Here is a 6,832-nt window from a genome sequence, read left to right on the forward strand (position 1 = left end):
CTCCCTCCATCACTTTCCCTCCTTCTCCCTCTCCCTCTCTCCCTCCCAGAGAGGGAGAGACAGAGGGAGAGGGAGAGGGGGGAGACAGGGACACGGAGAGGGAGGGAGGGAGGGAGGGAGACAGAGAGGGAAGCAGGCACCCTCTCGCCTTCTCCCTCTCCCTACCTCCTTCTCCGACTCCCCCTCTCCTCTCCCTCTGTCTCGCCCTCTCCCTCCCTCCCTCTAGGAGAGGGAGAGGGAGAGGAAGGGAGGGAGAGAGAGAGAGGGAGGGGAAGGGAGACGGAGAGGGAGAGACGTCTCGCCCTCCTTCCCTCTCCCTCCCTCGCCCTTTCCCTTCCTCTCTCCCTCTCCCTCCCTCTGTCTCACCCTCTCCCTCCCTCTGTCTCTCCCTCTCCCTCACTCCCTCCCAGAGAGGGAGAGATGGAGGGAGAGGGAGAGACGAGGGAGAGGGGGAGAGGGAGAGAGGGAGGGGGGAGAGAGGGAGAGGGAAGAGGGAGAGTGGGAGAGAGGGAGAGAGAGGAGGAGAGAGGGAAAGGGAGGAAGAGACCTCTCTCTTTCTCCCTCTCTCCGTCTCCCCCTCTCTCTCCCTCTCCCTCTCGCCCTCTTCCCTCTGCCTCTTCCCTCTGCCTCTTTCCTCTGCCTCTTTCCTCTCCCTCTTCCCTCTCCTCTTTCCCTCTCCTTCTCTCCCTCCCCTCTCCCTCTGGGAGGGAGTGAGGGAGATGGAGAGATGGAGGGAGCGGGAGAGTTAGAGGGAGAGGGAGAGGGAGAGGGAGAAGAGGGAGGAAAGGGAGGGAGGAAACGTCTCCCTCCCTCTCCTCCCTCTCCCTCTCCCTCCGTCTCTCCGTCTCCCTCACTCCCTCCCAGAGAGGGAGAGATGGAGGGAGAGGGAGAGACGAGGGAGAGGGGGAGAGGGAGAGAGGGAGGGGGGAGAGAGGGAGAGGGAAGAGGGAGAGTGGGAGAGAGGGAGAGAAGGAGGAGAGAGGGAAAGGGAGGAAGAGACCTCTCTCTCTCTCCCTCTCTCCCTCTCTCCCCCTCTCTCTCCCTCTCCCTCTCTCCCTCTCCCTTGTCTCTGCCTCTTCGTCTCTCTGTCTCTGGGAGGGAGTGAGGGAGATGGAGAGACGGAGGGAGAGGGAGGAGAGGGAGCGAGGAAGAGGGAGAGAGGGAGGGAGAGAGGGAGAGAGGGAGGGAGAGAGGGATAGAGGGAGGGAGGGAGAGATGTCTTTGTCTTTCCCTCCCTCCCTCTATCCCTCTCTCCCTCTCCCCCCTCCCTCTCCTGCTCCCTGTCCCTCTCCCTCCCTCTATCCCTCTCTCCCTCTCCCCCCTCCCTCTCCTGCTCCCTGTCCCTCTCCCTCCACCTCCTTCCCTCTCTGGAGAGGGAAGGAGGTGGAGGGAGAGGGAGAGGGAGAGGGAGCACGAGAGGGAGAGAGGGAGAGGGAAAAAGGTATAGGAAGAACGGAACAGGGAAACAGGGACAGGGAAAGGGGGACAGGGAGAGAGGGAGAGGGAAAGAGGGAGAGGGAGAGCAGAGCAGGGAAACAGGGACAGGGAAAGAGGGAGGCAGAGAGGGAGATGGAAACGGGGAAAGGGAGGGGGGACGGATAGAGGGAGAGGGAGAGAGGGACAGGGAAAGAGAGACAGGGATGGAGGGAGGGAGAGAGGGACAGGACAGGGCAAGAGGGACAGGGAGAGAGGGAGGGAGAGAGGGAGGGAGAGAGGCAGAGGGAGAGATGGAGGGAGAGTGAGAGGCAGGGAGGTAGAGGGAGGGAGGGAGGGAGGGAGACAGAGAGGGAGACAGAGAGGGAGACAGGGAGAAGGGCTGATGGGGGCTCCCTCCCCCTCCCATCCTCTGCCCACTGCTTTCTCTTTTTTCTGCTTCAACAAACACCAGGCGCCTTTCAGATCAGCCCTGAAGTCAACGTTGATGCTTGGGACGGCCTGACCTCCCCGCTACCTTCCAGCCCAGGACCACAGCTGGGAGATGAAGTCTGCGGGGCCCTGGGGGGGGCGGCGGTGGCGGAGGTGGTGGAGGCAGGCACCTCCTCTGACGCCCAATCTCTCCTCGTTTACGAGGCAGCCGCCAGCTCCCCTCCCTGACTCCCCAAGATTTGGGGCCATTTTAATATGTGTCGATAATGCCATGAGCTACTATTTAACTTTTCCACGAGGACCCATCTCCCGAAATGCAGTGGTTTTCAGGCTTGGCTGCACTAGAGAACCCCCAGGGAAGGGAGAGACGTCTGTACCTCCCTCTCTCTCCCTCTCCCTCCGTATCTCCTTCTGGCTCTCTCCCTCTCCTTCTGGGGTGATGCCCGATGAGCTCAGATTCGCAGATGTTCCCCCCATCCCCTCTCTGTGCCTTGCGTGGGGCCTGGGCCTTCTCACTGTGGCCCGGGAACAGCCTCGACATTCAGACATCGGTTCCTGCAAGGACACTTGCGTTTGGTCCATACCGCATGTGGCTGCAGTCTGTGCTTCTCCCGTTTAGCATCTTCAGTAGATGGGGGCTGTGCATGAGCCCTTCATCTTCCCCGCAGACACCACTGGTGCTTGCTCGGCCTCGCGGGTGATGTCCACGGGGGACAGACCTGTGTCCCCACCTTCTTGGGCTGCAGACAGGCCACGTTGGTCCTGTGGTGACTGGGGGCTCCCAGGAGAACCCCACCGCAGACCCAGAGAGGTGGCCCCAGAGAAGGTGGCGTACGCCTGGGGCCAGGCCTCACCAGCCAACCACGGGGCACCTGCAGCAACAGGTCTCTCGCCGTCCAGGGGCTGGGTGTTCAGGCGCCGTGGGGATGAGCTGCTGTCTGCACGGCAGCCAAGTTTGTATTGTTGAGCCCGGGGAGGCCCCTGGGTGGCTCCTGGAGAGCCTGGTCACATTTCTTCCTGCCCTTGGCCTTAGAGCTCATCATGGTTCATGCCGTTTCTGGTTCCAAAAGGACCTGTGTTCATAAAGACCACATGTTAGGACAGCACCAAAGTGTCTAGAAATCCAGGCCAGGAGGAGGAGGGAGGGGGTTTGGCTGTGCCCGCCAGTGGCCTGAGAGCCCTCCCACCCACAGAGACCTGGCCCGGGGCCTGTGGGGAGGGCGTGGCCCACGGTCCCCAGCGCTGGCTGTCTCTGGGTTCCAGGAGAACTGCGCGATCCTCGGGGAGCTGGTAAGGCTGCAGGCTCAGAAGTCCCGCCTGCTGGGATTCAGCACGCGTGCCGACTCTGTGCTGGAGATGAACATGGCCAAGACCAGCCAGGTGGTGGCCACTTTCCTAGGTAACCCCGCCTCCCCGAGTCCCAGTGGGGACGGGGGTCAGGTGGACCTTGACTGGACGTGGTGCTGCCTGAGACCCCACTGTGTCAGCCCTTGGGGGTCGCCTTCCCCAACCCTTCATTCTGCCTCGAGGGGCGTGGGGTGGGGGGCGGCTGGGCGGCTGCCACAGGGACATAGCTGAGCCTCTCCCCTCTGCCCGCAGATGAGCTGGCCCAGAAGCTGAAGCCCCTCGGGGAGCAGGAGCGGCCGTGATCCTGGAGCTAAAGAAGGCTGAGTGCCAGAGGCGGGGCCTGCACTTTGACGGGCCCATCAACGTCTAGGACCTGCGCTACTACATGAACCAGGGGGAGGAGACGCGCTACCACGTGGACCAGTACCTGCTCAATGAGTCCTTCCCCATGCAGGTGGTCATGCGCGGGCGGCTGGGCATCTCCCAGGAGCTGCTGGGGCTGACCTTCGACCTGGAGGAAGGCACCAACATGCGTCACGAAGATGAAGATGTGAGGCTCTACACGGTCCGGGACGCGGCCTCGGGCAAGGTCATCCATCAGCAAGTTCTACCTGGACCTCTACCCTCGGTGCATGCGTGGGGGAACCTGTCGGCCGTGGGCCGGGGCTCCTCTGTGGTAGCGGGGCCTCACCCGCGTCCCTCCCCAGGGAAGGGAAGTCCGGGCACATGGCCTGCTTTGGCCTGCAGCCGGGCTGCCTGCAGCAGGACGGGAGGCGCCAGATTGCCATCGCGGCCATGGTGGCCAACTTCACCAAGCCTACGCCCAACCCGCCCTCCCTGTTGCAGCACGATGAGCTGGAGACCTACTTCCATGAGTTCTGGCAAGCGATGCACCAGCTCCGCTCCCAGGAGGGGGCGGGCGAGGGGCTGAAGGCAGGGGGCGGGGAGGGCCCGGGCTCTCCCGTGGTCCTCAGGCAGGCCCTCGCCACGGGATTCTTCCGCTGATGTCACCCCGCACGAGGAGACGCTCTCGGTGTCAGTTTCCATCATCAAACCCCACGCACTGGGCGCGTAAACGACGGAAGTGGATGTCCTCGAGACTCTGGAGGCTGCAAGTCCCAGATCAAGGAGTCAGGACTGGTTCCCTGCATGTTAAATACAGGTATTCAAGAGTTGCCTTTAAAAAAGACAAAATAGAAGAAAGGAACGTTGCATGCAAGGCTGGTGACAGGCAGTGATGAGAACCAGAGGTTAGGCTCTGGGGCCAGGAGCACCACGCCCTGTGAGGTCCTGGGGCTGCTGCAAGTCTCGGTGGAGGCTCAGCAAGTCCCAGTGACTTCCCAATGGGGGGGTCCCCAGCTGAGCGTCTGGGCCCAGGACCCAGTGCTCGTTCAGTCTTCCTGCAGTCAGCCCTTCGTCCTGAGAGCGATGCTCTCACAGACTGCAACCGGAGCGCGTGGGGACACTTTACTGAGCTGTGCAGCCGTCACTACTGCCCTGTTCTGGAACATTTCCCTCACCCCAAAAAGGTCCCTCACGCCCTTAGTTATCATTCCCTCCCCTCCCCTGTCCCTGACAACCAGGAACCCACTCTGACTCTGTGGATCTACCTGTTCTGGACGTTTCCCCTCAGTGGGGTCACACCCTGTGTGTCCTTCTGTGTCTGACTTCTCTCGCTGAGCACCGTGTTCTCACGGTGCATCCACGTGGCAGCGAGTGGCAGGGCTTCACACCTTTGCGTGGTCGAGGGCCGGAAAAAAGACAAACGAAAAGAAGGGCACGTTGCCTGCGACTCTGGTGACAGCCGGGGATGAGAACCAGAGGCTAGGCTCTGGGGCCGGGAGCGCCGCACCCTGTGAAGCCCTGGCGCTCCTGCCAGTCTCGGCGGGGCACGGGCAGTGCCGTCCCCCAGGAGCTGCTGGACAAGCTCATCAAGTCCCGGCTGGCCAACCCCCGTGCGGCCGGGCCGAGGGAAAGGAAAGGGGCTCCCGGACCGCCCGGCTGGAAAGCACGGCCTGGACACAGTGCCAGCGCCCCCGTCTCCTTCCTCCCGCCCTCCAGGCCTCTTCAACCTGCGCCAGATCGTCCTGGCCAAGGTGGACCAGGCCCTGCACACGCAGACGCCCTCGGACCCGGCCTAGGACAATGCCCGCCTCTGCCAGGAGATCCTCAGGGTCCCAGCCACGCCAGGTAGCCAAGCACACGCCGGGCCCACCTTAGCGGTCGGTTGGCGGCTACTGCCCAGTTCAAGAGGATCCTCTGGTGGTGTGTGAAGGGGGACCGACTGACGGGCTCTGGTCGAGGCCCGCTGACCTCTGGCCTCTTCCTGCCTGGGTTCCTGGGCTGGTCCCTCCAGCTGTGGCCCGCGGAGTCCGAGGGTGGGCTGGGCGTATCTGCACGTGCTTTCTGGAGAGCCTGGAAGAGGCAGGAGAGGGCTTCATACCCCGGACGGAACGCGTCGACGAGGTTTGCCCGTGCGTGTCGGTGCGGAGACGCAGTTCACTCCCTCGTGAGCGCTTTAACCCGCGCTCTCCCCGTGCTGGAGGGCGAGCCCTGACTCATCCCTCGGAGCCTCGGGCAGCTGTCCCTGTAAGAGGCTTAGGGGTGAACCCTCGTGAGCTTCAGCAGAAAGTCGGCAAAGATTGATTTGTGTCCCTCCACTGAGTTGCCCGCAAGGTCCCCGTTTTCTAGAAGTGTTGGGCCAATACTCCCTCTAGTGGCAGGGGACTCAGACAGGGCTGCTTTGAGGCCCCAAGCTCTGGGCTCTGGGGAAGGGGCACGGAGCGGCCAGGGGGCCGGGCAGGAGCCTCTCCGCGTGTGTCCCAGGGACCCACCTGCCTGCGACCTTCGGCCACCTGGCAGGAAGCTATGACGCCCAGTCCTATGGCTACCTGTGCAGCGAGGTGTACTCCGCGGACACGGTCCACACACTCGTTTCAAGCAGGAGGGCGTCCTGAGTGGCAAGGTGAGAGGCCGGCCTGCCGTGCAGACCAACACGGAGGTCCTTGGCCTGGGCCTAGATGCTTGTGCCGCCCGCCTGGGCCTGCCAGGCTCTGAGGGCCCTGCCCAGAACCCCCTGCTCCCCTGCCCTTTGTTGAGTCACAGCAGAGGTGGCCACACCCACACCCTCCGTGAAGGGGGTGCTCCACCCTCCTGCAGCCCCGCCCCCTCTCCTCACGTTGCCATGGACTACAGAAGCTGCATTCTGAGGCCAGGGGGCTCCGAGGATGCCAAGGGCATGGTGAAGCTCTTCCTGGGTTGTGACCCCATGCAGGACGCCTTCCTCCTGAGCAAAGGGCTGCAGGTTGAGGGCTGCAAGCCGCCGGCCTGCTGACGGCACGGGGTTTTGCCCCCCCAGGCGGGCCGGGTGCCTTAGCGCCCCGTCGGGGCGGGGGAGGGGCCGTGTGTCCTCCCAGCCCCCGAGTCCCCGGCGGCCGGCCTAGGCCAAAAGTCTCCACCTGGAAGTGTCTGGAAAGCCTGGCATCAAGGCTCCCCCTTGTTGCACTAATGCAATCCCTTCCTGGGGAGCTTTCCTGGTAACAAAACGGTTCTTTGAAAACGCAGCCATTAATAAAAAAGACTCTACTCCTGGTCTCTGCCTGCCGTCCCTTCCACCACA

General features: G+C 63.1%; 1 pseudogene; it reads left to right on the forward strand.

The window, feature by feature from the left end:
- Nucleotides 1–2,305: 2,305 nt before the first annotated feature.
- Nucleotides 2,306–6,547, forward strand: LOC132358907 (thimet oligopeptidase-like; annotated as a pseudogene).
- The last annotated feature ends 285 nt before the right edge of the window (nt 6,548–6,832 follow it).

The sequence above is a fragment of the Balaenoptera ricei genome, unplaced genomic scaffold (assembly GCF_028023285.1).
Source record: "Balaenoptera ricei isolate mBalRic1 unplaced genomic scaffold, mBalRic1.hap2 scaffold_561, whole genome shotgun sequence".
NCBI lineage: Eukaryota > Metazoa > Chordata > Mammalia > Artiodactyla > Balaenopteridae > Balaenoptera > Balaenoptera ricei.